At 37.8% G+C, this 15,767-nt stretch overlaps 1 protein-coding gene across 1 annotated transcript in view; it reads left to right on the forward strand.

The window, feature by feature from the left end:
- Positions 1–4,366: 4,366 nt before the first annotated feature.
- The window catches only part of cdk18 (cyclin dependent kinase 18), a 61,847-nt gene continuing 50,446 nt past the window's right edge, over positions 4,367–15,767 (forward strand). The window contains exon 1 of the mRNA XM_053652411.1: positions 4,367–4,986. The gene's annotated coding sequence lies outside the window, so the exon portion shown is untranslated. The remainder of the gene's footprint in view (positions 4,987–15,767) is intronic.

Below are 15,767 nucleotides of genomic sequence, written 5' to 3' on the forward strand. Positions count from 1 at the left end.
AGTTCTCTAACATCCTCCAGCTCCGTGATGTCGTCATGGAGGAGTGGAAGAGAACTCCAGTGGCAATCTGTGAAGCTCTGGTGAACTCCATGCCCAAGAGGGTTAAAGCAGTGCTGGAAAATAATGGTGGCCACACAAAATATTGACACTTTGGGCCCAATTTGGACATTTTCACTTAGGGGTGTACTCACTTTTGTTGCCAGCGGTTTAGACATTAATGGCTGTGTGTTGAGTTATTTTGAGGGGACAGCAAATTTACACTGTTACACAAGCTGTACACTCACTACTTTACATTGTAGCAAAGTGTCATTTCTTCAGTGTTGTCACATGAAAAGATATAATCAAATATTTACAAAAATGTGAGGGGTGTACTCACTTTTGTGAGATACTGTAAGTAAGTTAATTTCAGTACCAGGCTGTAACAGGACAACATGTAGGAAAGTTCAAGGGGGGGTGTGGTGGTGGTGGAGGGGGGGGTGACTACTTATGCAAGGCGCTGTACTGTGTACATTTGAGGCCATTTGTGTGTTTTCTGTATTGCTGCAATAAAAACGCTCACTTGTACAGTAGATTCTCCACTTGTAGAATAACCTCACATTTAATGATGCAAACCGTGCTGGTGTTTTTGTCCGGGCCTTTAGAGAATTGCAACTTGGCACAAACTTGTTACACCATGCACTCTAATAGCCACCCTCAAAGCACCGAGGACATTCATCACCTCTTGCTCGACCTCCTCCCTGCCTACACAGCCACCCCCCTCCACCTCTTCGCCCAATCCTCCACCAAGTTCCAACCTCAATTAGGAACCTTGGATGAAAGCGGATGCTGGACTCCCTTCGACTTCTCCCTCCTCACTTCTCCTGTTATTTCTGTACATGCTTGGCTGCCTTCGTCCCTTATTAGAGCTTTGGCTTTGGACCTCGGCAGGTCACTGGACTCTGGGGTTCGGTTTCTACTGTGCTTAAAGCATCGAAGAGAAAAGACAAAATGCTTAATAAGCAGCAGACGCATACGCACATGCTTTCAATTGTCACCACCGCCCACGTGAAGTTTTATTTCTTTTCAAGAAGTCATCGTGACGACTTTAGCTTTCAAAGCATGCCAGATTTAAAGAAATAAATATATTTATCCAGATGAGTGCAAAACTTTAATCAGAAATGTGTCATTAGTGGTTTAGTTTCACAAAAGTTCCTTCATCGTTGCAATTAACAAAAACGGTGTTTCAGTCCTCACCCATGATCATGAGCTGTGGGTAGGCACTGAAAGAAATGGGAAACGAGGTTCCTCTGGGCGTACTGTCCGTGATAGGGTGAGGAGCTCAGCAATCTGAGAAAGAGCCTCGGAGTAAAGCTGCTGCTCTTCCCAATTAAGGTGCTTTAGGCTCCCTCTAGAAAGAGATTTTTCACTGGATGGAGACCTCGGATCAGACCTAGGACCTGCTGGAAAGCTTATATCTCACAGTTGGTAATGTCTGGGGTTCTTCAAGGAGGAGCTAGAAGATCTGGTTGGGGATAGAAAAGTCTGGGACGATCTTCTCAGCATGTTGCATCTTCGACCCAAATTAGGAAAAGCAGAATGAATGAATTGAAAAAGTTCCTGCTTTGAATGTGTGATATCAAAAAAATTGGAAATAACTGTCCGTACTTCATCTTCAACTTTTTTCTCATGGATCTAACATCCACCCCTTATTATTCCTCGGCACTTTGAATACAGAGAAGGTCATGTCTTCTTTAGTTTGGCTGTTTTCCAGCTTTTATTCTATTACTATTATTATTCTTCATTTTTAATCTCTTTGAATTGTCTCTTTCTGTAGTTGGGAGATCTCTTTTTGAGGTACAGTGGCATCCAAACCTCTGAGGCCACTGGTGAAATTGCTTCAATTTGGCAATCTTTTCTAATTTAATACAAACGTTTCTTTATAATTTGAGTGAAAAGTAGACTCTTAGAAATTTTCCGATGAATTTCAGAATTTCTTATTTCCTCTAGCCTGCATGGACTCTGCAAGTTTGTCGAAAACTTAAACATTTTTACATCAAATCCATTGGAGTGTCATCTGAACATGTGCTTTAATAGGGATCGGATTCAATATAGCATATTTGCTTCCATTTAAAAAGTGACCTAGAAATAGTGCATACTTCAATGTTGAATACTCAATATTCACGTTTTTAAACAAAAAGCATCGATGTTCAAATAAATGTTTAAAAATAAAATGCTTTCAATTTTTACTTGATTTATTTTGTGTGTGCTCTACATACATTTAAAAATATATATATATATCATTTAGTAACACTTTGCAATAACTGTACGTGAATAATCATGCACAAATACCTGAATTAATACTTACTTTAATATGAACTAATGATTAGTTAAGGCATGTACTAATCACGAACTAATGAAGAGTTAACCTTAACTATGGCATGAGCCTTCACTGAATGGTGCTGGATTACTTTCATAATCCTATTATTAGGGCATTTTTTACGTTCGATAAGGATCAATATAAATTATGAAAGTAATCCAGCACCATCCAATGATGTTTATGTGCGTAGTTAAGGTTAGCTCTTTACACGCTTTAACTCATCATTAGTTCATCTTTAAGTAAGTATTAATTCCGGTATTAGCGCATGGTTATTCATGTCACCAATAATTTTTTAAAATTACATTTCCAGTCTGGTCTCAGATTTTTGGACTCCATTGTACATTGAGCTTTTTTCCACCCATGGGGATTGGGGATGCAAACGTTTGCAATCGACTTTACTCAGAGCCAGTAATGGACCTACTGATCAAACAAGCTTTCGTTAGAGAGTTTGGTACACTTCCTTATGAAACCTGGCCAAAACTCACTTTCTCAGAAAGACATCATATGACTGACATTGACCAAAAAAAAAGAAGACATTTTTGGGAAAAAATATGACTACATTGTGCTAAATACCTTCAATATTCTGAAGCTTGTGGCCAGAAAAGTGTACAAACAGTATAAGTCTCTCCGGAAACAGTGGGTGGAGCTTCAAACCAACATGCTCATCAGAGCGCAGGTCAGAGGAAGGGAGTAGCTCTCGGGGCATCATTTTGTAAATAAATTATACTTTTTTTTATCCAACAATAGGGTGCATAATTTTGAAAATAAATAAATAAATGAATTTCTATTTATGACATGAATAACATTGTCACTATCTTTTGATTAAAGGCACTTTTTATTGTTGAATTTTTTTTACATTCAGTTCCAGGCACTAGCTTTTTTTTTTTTTTCCTTTTTTTTTGGCTAATATCTAATTTGGACTAATTCATTACAGCTTATGTGACTCTTGTGATGCTTTGCACGGGGGAAAAAATGCTGTAATGAATTAGAAAATAATCCGAAAATCATCAGAAATGAATCAACCACAGGGTGGTGTGATGAAGCGGAGTTACTGTTACCACCCAGAAGTCGATTATTTTCGGATGACAGCATGTCCCGAAATGTTTTATTACTCTTAAACAGTAGAAATTTGCCAATAATTACAATTTTTATTCATTAAAAAATGACACATGATACTTTTCATCTATTTATAGTTAGAATTAATGTTGTGGAACGTCTATGTAAGCTTCTGTTTTGGCTGTAGTTTATGAACGCTCCAGTACTGCAGGTGGCGCTGATCAAATTTCCTAACGATTTCAGCGGCTACAGAAAGAAGAAGCCATGCCTCAAAATCGTCCATGTTAGAATAAATTGCTTTTGGCCACACCAAGTTTGCATCAACCAGTCACAGGTCGGTTCGCTTCGTCTGCGAAGTTCACCAAGCTCCCATGTACGCAACTCTTATGACATTTTTTTATTCTACAATTACGCCAGATTGTATGTGGGAGCCAGCCGACGTGGTCTAGTCAACTCTGTCCTTTAGTTCCTGTTCTCAGTTATGTCATAACAGCTGTAAACCTATGTTTCCACACCAGCCTTGTTTCCTCTTTTTCACTCTCGTGAACGAAAAAACTAACAAACAATCAAAAAAAAAAAAACCTGCAGCTTGTCATGTTAACAAAACTGCAAAGTATACATTTTCCCATGTCAGAAAACTTTAAAGTTAGAGCTTTACCTCAGCCAGATGTCTTCCGTGAATGTGAAATAAACGCCTCCTTACAGAAAGCTACACCATATCTGTTTATATGAACCAGCAGCTGTACAAGTCCCTGTGAATGAGCTGTTACTATAGAAACGATAACGTTTTAGAACGAGAGTGTTACAATAAACTATACTCTCAGAGCTGCTGTTATAGGAGATGAATCAACACTTTATGAAGGATTAAGCAGAAATGTTATTCTATAACCGCACTTATGAGGTGTGTGTGTGTGTGTATGTGTGTGTGTATGCAGAGCCTACAGCAGTTACTTCAGCCACCACTGGCCATATTTGCTATTTAGAGAAGCCACAGCCACCTCACACACACACACACACACACACACACTTCACATATACATACATAACCATATTGCATTAGCCCCATGTGAGAGGATCACAGGCTCGTGCTATTGGTCGTTGCCATAACAATAGGGGCGGGGAGGCAAGCGGAGGTGGAGACTGAGCCTGATTATAAAATCCTTCACAGAGACACATTTGCTTCCTGTATTTTTTTCTTTCATATTTTCAGTTGTTGCCATTTTTTTGCCTCTCTCTCTCACGCTCTCTCTCTCTCTCTCTCTCTCACTCACTCACACTCTCTCTCTCTCTCTCTCTCTCTCTCTCTCTCTCTCAGCAGAGGGGGGGAAGGAGGGCCTCGCATGAAAAGCAGCAGAAGGGAAGGCAGTGCAGGAGCAGCCTGTGGAGACGGGGACAGACTGTGTGTGTGTGTCAACCTCCATCACACTGAAACATATACACACACACTCACACACACACACACCCTCCAGTTGTGGATTTATCAGTGTTGCCAAAGAAGCTGGAGGGCCTTGTGTCATCCTCGTACGCAGCAGCAGCAGCAGCAGCAGGGACACACACGTTCCTCGTCCATTCCTGTGAGTATAAACTGCAGTGCCAAAACTTACAAGCTGTGATTCGGAAACAGGAACTTGTTGCTTTGATTTACAGGCTAGTCACGCTCGAGAATGCCGGGCTGGAAGAGGTCACGGAGTGTCTGTGAATGAGTGTGTGTGTGTGTGTTGATCTGCTGATCGTTGACTAATTCATTATGCTGTCTGTCTGTAGAGGAGATAAAGATGCACCGGGATGCAAAACTAAAGGTTTTTGAACTTAAACTTTGGCACTTCAGTGGAGCATTTGTTACTTTCTTCTTCTCACACACCACATAGATGATGCATTTTGATACCACACACTACAGATCAGTGGATCTCCCAGGGGTGAAGTATGTAACGTAGTTACAGAAGTAGAAAACATGACTTGTTAGTACTATCAAAGTTATTACATTTGTTCTTATAGTGAACTTGACCGAGTTGAATCCAAACCTCAATGACTCAAAAACATAAAAATAATGTTAACATGGAGTCTATTGTGTTCTCTCGGGTGGGAAATCCAGGAATTTCCTTTAAGAATTGTGCACATTTGTATAATGAACCTAATATTTGAAGGATTTTTTTTTTTAATAGTGGGATTATGTTCAAAAATATAAACATAAATCTGTTCTGTAGAGGTCTGTAGAACTGTATTATAATTATAATTATAATTATAATTATTATTATTATTATTATTATTATTATTATTATTGCACTTGTAAAGTTTGAGAACCCCTGCTATAGATTAGACTAGATGATTAGAAGTGAGAAAAATAAATCCAACTGCAAAAACAAACAAACAAGTAAACAAGTCACTTATTAGGACTTGGCAGACACCATGTCTGAACTTTTTTTTTCTTTCCCAAACACACACAACACACGCACATATTTGTCTTACTGTCCTTGTGAGAACTTTCTTCCTGAACTCAATAACTAAAATGAAACCTTTGACATCTTTCAATTTTGCTGAAAGAAGCTGTAAACAAAAAAAGGAAGAAATAAAATGAAGTTTTCCTCGTGAAGACAAGCCAAATGTCATTACAAAGTCCAAACTGTCAGGTATTCCCATCTTATCTGCTAAATTACGTCCCCACTATGCTATAAATACCCATTCCCATGCACACACGTCACGTTAATGTGATGTAAACCCAGTCGAATAGGATTACAATAACACCGTGCTTAAAAAGGAGATTTCGACTGAAGTTCCTTCATGAACACTATGCGACCTAATTACAAGAAGAAAAGAAAAGTAGAAGACTACTGTATGAATAAACCAGATGAGAGTTGCTTTGACAACTAGCTACCGTGGCTAACTTTCATGCAAGGACATACTCGCCAAACTTCTCACGACTCCCAAGAAGAAAGACTTGAATAAAGAGCAAGAAAACAAAGTGAAAGTGTAGATAATGTGTCAAAATGAGTTAAAAGTGTAAGTTAAAAAAATGGCTACTCTTAAAGATAAATGGAAAGTATTAAAAAGTTAAAGGAAATGTTTTGAACTGATGAAGTTACAAGTCACAGTAGGTGACGAGTTGGTACGATTCTTGATCGTTAATTGTATTAGGCGTTTTAAAATGAAGTGTTGATGAGATACTAATAAAATCCACCCATTCTGTTGATATATGCGGTGTATAGCATACAGACATTTCCTGGTTGAGAGGACGACTAATTTGAAGGTCTAAATAAAAATTCAACGAGTAAAAAAACTTTCTTTTTTTTTCTTTGATTCAGTAAAAATACAAGTGTTCAATTACAATGACACTCACGTAGACCAGGTCAATATAATGAAATAATATCAATAAATCTTTTCAGAACATTTGTATATCACAATAATACTCTGCTGTCACGGAACAATTGCAAACATAACACAGGTTTATCAAAAAAAATATATCTTTGTTAAACATAGGTGTGCAACAATTATTGGCACCGTTTTAGTCAATACTTTGTGCTACCTCGCTTTGCCAAGATAACAGCTCTGAGTCTTCTCCTATAATGCCTGATGAGGTTGGAGAATACATGGTAAGGGATCTGAGACCGTTCCTCCATACAGAATCTCTCCAGATCCTTCACATTTCGAGGTCCACGCTGGTAGACTCTCCTCTTCAGTTCACCCCACAGGTTTTCTATGGGTTTCAAGTCAGGGGACTGGGATGGCCATGGCAGAACTTTGATTTTGTGGACAGTAAACCATTTTTGTGTTGATTTTGATGTATGTTTTGGATCATTTTCCTGCTGGAAGATCCAACCACGGCCCATTTTAATCTTTCTGGCAGAGGCAGTCAGGTTTTCATTAAATATCTGCTGATATTTGATAGAGTCCATGATGCCATGTATCCTAACAAAATGTCCAGGTCCTCTGGCAGAAAAACAGCCCCAAAACATTAAAGAGCCACCACTATATTTAACCGTGGGCATGAGGTACTTTTCCATATGGCTACCTCTCTCTGTGTGCCAAAACCACCTCTGGTGTTTATTGCCAAAAAGCTCTATTTTGGTTTCATCTGACCATAGAACCCGATCCCATTTGAAGTTCCAATAGAGTCTGGCAAACTGAAGACGCTCGAGTTTTTGGATGAGAGTAGAGGCTTTTTTTCATGAAACCCTTCCAAACAACTTGTGGTGATGTAGGTGACTTCGGATTGTAGTTTTGGAGACTTTCTGACCCCAAGACACAACTAACATCTGCAATTCTTCAGCTGTGATCCTTGGAGATTTTTTGGCCACTTGAACCATTCTCTTCACAGTGCATTGAGACGATATAGACACACGTCCAATTCCAGGTTGATTCATTACATTTCCAGTTGACGGGAACTTCTTAATCATTGCCCTGATGGTGGAAATGGGCATTTTCAATGCTTGTGCTATTTTCTTATAGCCACTTCCCATTTTGTGAAGCTCAGCAACCTTTTTCTGCACATCACAGCTATATTCCTTGGTTTGATTGTTACCTTATATTTATACCCCTGTGTACAGGAAGTCATGGTTGAACAATTTCCTGTTCCTAGTCACCCAGGTATACTAAAAATTTTTTTTAAATATCATTGGGAATATACTTCAAATATATTTTTCTCATATGAATTCATAGGGGTACTAATAATTATTATATATTTAACATAGATTTTTTTTTTTCAATAAACCTGTTTTTGCAATTGTTAGGTTAATTGTTAGGTTGAACAATAAAGATAATTTTTCACAGCCTTCTTTGCTCATTTTTACCAAGGGTGCCAATATTAGCACTCTGTATAAAAAACAACTTTAAATTGTTTTTACATATTTTATTTATATTTTCTGCCTTTTCAGTGTTGGAAGATCTGAATCTTTTTCAAGGTAACATTTTTTTTTTTTGCCAAGAGTGCAAATTTACTGTATATTGTGATACATATTGTGTATAGTAGAAATGTCTAGAACGTATCATATGAAGTATCGAGATAAGATATTTTAGTCAAATAGCCCCACCCCTTTACTAAATAAATAATATCTAAGTGTAGCAGTAAAGTACAATACCTCAAGTATGTTTCACTCCTGAATGAAAGATTCTTAAATGTAGAAAGTGTTACAGCTCTGTAGATTCAACACAAAGTAAAGTTGTAAAAATTTATCTTGAAAATCAAGCAGGCACGCCGAATGAAAAACTGTGAACTGTGAAAATTATAGTAAATATAATACTCAATATTGAACCGATTCTCAACTATATTTATTTTTCATCATTTTCATTTTTTCAGTAATTTTTTTTCATCTGCTTAATAATACATGAGCTGAAATGGCTCTTTGTTTTGCTCTTACCTTACCCATGACTCATAATAATTCACCTCGGCGTCTGAGTTGGTGCTTCTCGAGAAGGTGATTGCTGATAATTGCTCAGTTGAGTTTCATTTAACGGAGACAAATAAGAGGCATTATTGCCTATTGGAAGGAAAAGAAAGAAAAAGAGGCGTCTGAGGTTGAACTCGAGAGTCAATTATTGAGATCCAGTCTGGCAAAACACGACCATGTGAAATAGATGCGTTTGAACTTTGTGGATCTTAAATAGCTCAGTAGGAACGGAGAACTCGGAAGAGGTTTGACAAAGCAATATAAAAGAAAGTTTGTTTTTTTCTCCCCCTCTGGTGGCAAATCAGTCCAATATCAGAAAAGCAATATCAGACACAGCCAGGGTTCCGGAGCGATGCCTAATGAGGAATATTTTGCGTAAAAATGTGTGTAGTGTGTAGTTTTTTACGTTTTAATGAAGAACAGATTGACTGTGGGACTAAAAGCCACCCATGAGAACACTTCCAGGGTAAAAGAATTTCCAAGAACCCCTTAAGTTCATGCTAAGTTTTATGTTAAGACCAACAAAGCAAATGTGCACCCTATTAGAGATTTATTTTTATTCTTGAACATACCAAGAAGTAAATTTTAGACCACTGTGGATCATATTAACTTCCTGGTTTGTATTAAAACTGCAGTTAGATGAACCCCTTTCTTTTCAAATGGCCAGTTGATTGGACTATGATAATAAAATAACTATCATAATCGCGCTGATACTAATTGATAATAATCTCAACCATCACTGTGTGATTTAAAAAAAAAGGCAATACAGTCAGGGACCTTCTGGATATATCACAGACACCACTTTGAGAACCGTGGAATTAGTTCCTTCATTATTATGATTAACAAAAGTGTTCAAATCTCGAAGATATTCATAACCAGAGAAAATGAAAATCTCCCTTTTTGAATGTGATATAAATATTCTCTAATAACTTCCTGACTTATGCCCTGACTCGGTTCTTATATTCTGAGATTGTTCATCAAAGCTTCCTCACGCTCTTCGACATTTCTAATACCTCTTATGCCATTTTCAAATCATGTCTGGAGGCTGAGAAGCTCACGAGTGAAAAGAAATTTGGTTCGGAAACTTGTTTTCAGTTGATTTTGACATTGTTGTCTTGGTGCTGGGTATGGCATGTACATTTGTTCCCACATTTTCTCCCAATTTTTGGTGAATATGCCAATTACCACCCAGCTAGCTAATACTCTACTTAACAGACAACAGCCACCAAGGGTGAGGGCTAACACAAGCTTACTCCAAGTCACTTGAAGCCATTGTGAACTGCTGCATCACAGAGCAATGTAACAGACTTTAAGGAAAGTAATCTCTATCCCCCTCTCCGACATACATGAGCTCACAGATGCCCAAAATTCACTAGAGTTGCTGTGACAGTGGAGACAGGGGAGAGAGAGAGTATGCCCCTCCTACACAGCCAATTTTGCTCCCTTGGATGCCTGGCCATAGAAAGCTGTGTGTGGCGCCATCAGGATTTTTGCACTTGCTCACCCTTTTTAGTCAGAACTAAAAATGGACATGGAAATAAGGTCACGCTAAACCTCTCTGCTTGTCCTCTTCGCTCTCCACACGTGTTTTCGCTCGTGTTTTGCTAACGTCACCGTTCACGGCCCTGTGCGCTAATGGCCTCCTTTCACCAAGTGCACAATTTTAGAACATGCCGCTATTAACAGCTCTTGATTGACATTCGATACAAATCCACAGCATGTTTGTTTTGGACAGGTGTCCTCATCTGACTTTGTATGCTCAGATTTGGGGACATGGATGGAGTTTCACTTGATGGAGATGACATAAAGAGGATCCTTCCATTATCTAGCATATCATTGCTCGTCAATGAATGGACAATCAATAGAAAAGCAGGAAAGGGTCACTGCTGATTCACTGGTGGGAATAGGATTTGCATTTGCGGCTTGCCTTCTAGGATTCAGAGCGTTTATTATCCGGGGAAAAAAGCACCATACAGATAAAATATACACTGCTGGAGAAAGGATTTACTATTGTACAGTGGGTGCTCCACATAAACACACTTTTAAAAAAGTCTATGTCTTTGATATTGTGATGTTTTCTGTAAGGAGACGTTTATTTAACTTTTATGGAAGGAGTCGGCAGCCGGACTTCACAAGGTTTTTCCTCAATATTAACCGTGACTATAAACGGATAAAAAGTACGGTGTGTCATCTTTAATAAATAAAAATCGATTAATAACAATCGTAGGCAAATTGCTAAGGAAAATAATTCAGTTTATTGTAGTGACAGCAACTCGGCTTCGTAATCCAATCCAGCTGATTACTTCCCAATAACGACACTTCTCCTAGTGTTTTATTCCTTACATAGTCACTATTATTATGACAGACCAAACAAAAATGAACCAGAATAGCAATTAAATAAGGAAAGCTAAATCTTCAAAACTTAATGAGACTCTAAATGAGTACTTTATTAAAGGCATTAACTGTAACACTTACATATGTGGTGGCTAAAGTGTTAAATTAGATTAGATCTATTTGTCTGTTTAAATACTTTTAAAGCAGTTCATAGAAATGAACGAGTCATGAGTGCGAACATGTCGTAATCATACAGCTACTTCATACTGTATATTTGATGATCAGATTGTCATTGTGGAAATTTGCAGTTCTCAGCAAGGGTTCTAGAGAAAATTAGAAACACACCTCTGCCGACCTTCTCACAAATCTATGAGAGATCAGAGGAAACCCAGAGGGAAAATAAAGCTCTAATTCACCAATATTACACGCTCATGACTGAAGTGGAGGGAAAAACAGCAGAGTGGGGAATATTTATGCAACCACACAATTCTGTAATTTTCTTCTCAATCCTTTTTAAAAATCTGTTAATCAGCTATGCACAGAAACATCTGGATGTAGATGTAATAAACGGATCTCTGTTTAATCCACTTGTTTCTCCTTTCACGGTTCACAAGATTGGGTGAGATTTCTGATCCGAAGAATTGAAATATGTGCTGAAATAGAAAATGATATTTGTTGGTAATAAACTGTATTTGACATGTTTTTTTTGATTTGTAATGAAATGATGAAGCAAAAGATGAAAGAGAAAAAGAGCGTAAAAAAAGATTGTTGTTCAGAACTTTTCAGAAAACGTTTCTCTATTTGTTAGTCATTGCAGAGTATACTCTAATGTTAATGCTACAATGCTCTTTTAAGTTTACTCGGAGATAAATGTGTGTGTATATATATATATATATATATATATATATATATATGTGTGTGTGTGTGTGTGTTTGTGTATATATATATATATATATATATATATATATATATATATATATATATATATATATAAACAGAATATTAAACAGAAGTGGCAGAGCGTGGCAACTATACACAAAAACATGGCAGATCTGTCAGAGCAACTATGAGAAATGATTGTGTTATTGAGATTTCATATATACCTTTGTTATCATTTATCGTTTGGGAATGATGTGCAAACTCTGTCTGCCTAGCAGCACAACAATGGAGGGCACTTACTTCCTGATTCTTACGCACGGGGCATTTTACGATGTCGAAACATTCGATGTGTTGAACCCAACATGATTAAAGGGGAAAAAAAATCTCTGGGGAATAACTCAGAAAATAATCCCTAGTAAACCAGTGCTCATGTGATTCTGGTGGGTTTTACATCAGGCACACGCACCTACTGTAATCTGGGTTATGTGCTCTACAGTTGGGTTATGTGCGCTACAGTTAAGATTTATATAAAATATTATACCACATGGTTGAATTCTTGATTCTGATTGGTCAAGAGGTGTGCATGGCTCAGACCGTACTTCCCACTATAACGTGATGCATATATATATATATATATATATATATATATATATATATATATATATATATATATATATATATTTCCCCACTGAAATCACACAACCACAACCAAGCTTTCTGTACACTGAAAACATTTTCCAGCTCATTCAATCAGTTCCTCAATGGTGACGTTGACTGAAAGTTGAGTATAATCACGTGAACCAGCATGTCAAAGGGAATTAGTAGTTATGCTTTTTGCTTAATTAGCTAACTAAACCGAACAAACACCTGAACAAGCTGTTAATGTTGGCTTGCTAGATAGCTAGATAATTATGCTAACTGGTTAGCAGCAAGTAAGGTACTTCGTTCGTTAAGTTTCTTGACTCTCAAAATCCATCATTAGTATTGCTGTTTCATGTATTTTGTAGTTAACCAATCTTGCAAGAGCCTTAGCTCTTAGCCTTAGCTAGCAGGCAAAGCTGCTAGTATTGTGAAGCTCTGTTAACCTGTTAACAAATAAAACATCCTTCAATGTTTAAAAACTAACAGTGTGGGTCCTGTTTCCAGCGTTAGCGTTACTGATCATGGTTTATTCCGTTAGCGTTACTGGTCATGGTCTATTCCGTTAGCATTACTGATCATGGTTTATTCTGTTAGCGTTACTGATCATGGTTTATTCTGTTAGCGTTAATGATCATGGTTTATTCCGTTAGCGTTACTGATCATGGTTTATTCCATAAGCGTAACTGATCATGGTTTATTCCGTTAGCGTTACCGATCATGGTTTATTCCGTTAGCGTTACTGGTCATGGTTTATTCCGTAAGCGTAATGATTCATCCTAAAGCCACCTTGTGTCTTTATTTTAATCTCGGATCAGTTTCCATTACACAGCCACACACCAGAGGCCCGCAGAGCTGTTCCCAGACCAGCAGTGCCAGGCTGTGTGAGGACGTCAGGGAGAATGTGTGCTAATAGTCACGCCTGAGTGCAAACAGAGCTGTACACGGAGCATTGGAGCTGCTCGTTAAACTGTCAACACGATTGTGTTTCACTAAATCATGTCTCGTTGAGGCCATTTATAGGTCGTAAAATTTGTACATGGCTGCTGTCAAAAGGAGACCTGAGCTTTCAGCCGCCTCTGCGCTCTGTGCTTTATGGCCGCCGTGCAATGTGAGATATTTCCAATTTGTTGAATTCTCGATTCCTATTGGTCAGAAGGTCTTGATTACTTTTCTATCACAGCAGCTCTGACAATAGTGCAGCTGCAAATCACACTAGGTTTATATTAAACGCTCATTTGTGTCTAGTTAGTGGCTGTAATAAATGTGTGTAATCATTGATATTGGATATTTTTGGAAGGAGTTTCCAGTGTTAGCACTTTTGTAACAGTCAGAGGTAGAGCTGTAACTTTTAAAGTTTCCGACAGGACAGAGGAATTTATGGTTTCAGGTAGAGATGCACCGATGTATCGGCCAGTAGTCAGTATCGGTATCGGCCGATATCACTCGGCCAATAATTGGTTATCGGTATCGGCTGAGAAATCTAGTATCGGTGCATCTCTAGTTTCAGGTTCTCGGTAACATGACAAGCTATTTTGTTTTTGTTCCACAACATTAAATGTAACTATAAATTGATAAAAAAAAAAAAACAACAGTACAACGTGATGCTGTTTACTAAATAAAAAAATGTAGAATCATTTTTTTGTTGTTTCCATTAACATGACAGGCTCCAATTTTGTCTTATTAACTTCAATAAAGAGAGGCTGAGGGATAATGATTGTTAAATTGCTGCTGTAATGTAAGCGACAACAGGAACAAACTTGTTTCGTGGACGTTATACAATTTTAAATTGAACTATAAATTGAAAAAAAAAAGTATAAAAATATTCTTTTAATAATAAAAAATTGTAAACAATGACAAGTAGTTGTGGTATTAGAAGAATAAAACACGTTATAGGAAAATAAACAATAACTCAGTAACTCAGCTTCATTGTGGATCATTTTTCTATGACAGCATGCCAATACAAAGGACCAAACAAATTAATAACACAAACCAGGATTGACGTTAAGTCGTAAAAACACATTAATCTAAACAGCTAATGTGAAAATCCTCAACAATAACGATCAAAATGACTTCCTGTAGCTGTTCCCAGAAATGACTATATCCGTGCCGAGGCTTTGGCGCAGTGTTCGGCCTGATGGGGGAGCTCTGTTTTTAGTAAATAAAACTTCGCTCGCTTTCCAACGGTCCTTGCAATTCCTGTGGGAAAGTCTAAAACAACCAGACTTTTTTCTAAAGATGTGTCATGAACAGGTCATTACACGTTTCAGGAAGAAAAACAAATTAAAACCGACTTTATCAAGATGAAGAGTTATAAAATCTAACCACATGACACTTTAATGGGTTCTAATCTTTTTTTATATATATATATATATATATGTAAAAAAAAAAAAAAAGAGGAACACGGTTAGGACAGTTAGATTAGCTTAGCATTAGAGGTTTGTTTCGCTTTAAACACTGAAGGGCTTGTTTAATAACTATACAGTGCAGACGGTTTGTAAACAAAGAGCTTCTTGTTGATGTTCGAGATGTCCCTGCCTCGGGTCATTATAGTGGTCAGGAAAAACAATAGGTTATGTTGATTGTTTAGTGCCGGGGTGGGGGGGGTGGGGGGGTTTAAGGGATGAATACAACCTGTGTCACCATGACACTGGAGTAATTATGTACATTTAATGCTGGACATGTGACAATATGAGACAAAATGTAGCTCACAGATTACAACAGAGGGCGAAAATGACACAAGACAACCGGCTTTACAGATTAATATTTCATGTTTAGTCGTGTCCACTGCAGAAAGGTGACAGGAATGACAAATTGCATGCCTTCTCATGTCTCATTCACCCATTCACACACACACACTCACACACCAATTGTAGCAGAGCTGCCATGCAAGGCGTTAACTTGCCATCGGGAGCAACTTGGGGTTCAGTGTCTTGCCCAAGGACACTTCGGTATGTGGAGTCATGTGGGCCAGGAATCCAACCGCCAACCCTACGATTAGTGAACAACCCGCTCTACCACCTGAGACACAGCCTTCTTAGCATGCCATCTATAGCTGAGGCCAAATATTAAGCTAAAACATAAAAAATGTAAACAATATGATTATGAAAACAACGATTCAT

This window comes from Ictalurus furcatus, chromosome 21, assembly GCF_023375685.1.
Source record: "Ictalurus furcatus strain D&B chromosome 21, Billie_1.0, whole genome shotgun sequence".
NCBI lineage: Eukaryota > Metazoa > Chordata > Actinopteri > Siluriformes > Ictaluridae > Ictalurus > Ictalurus furcatus.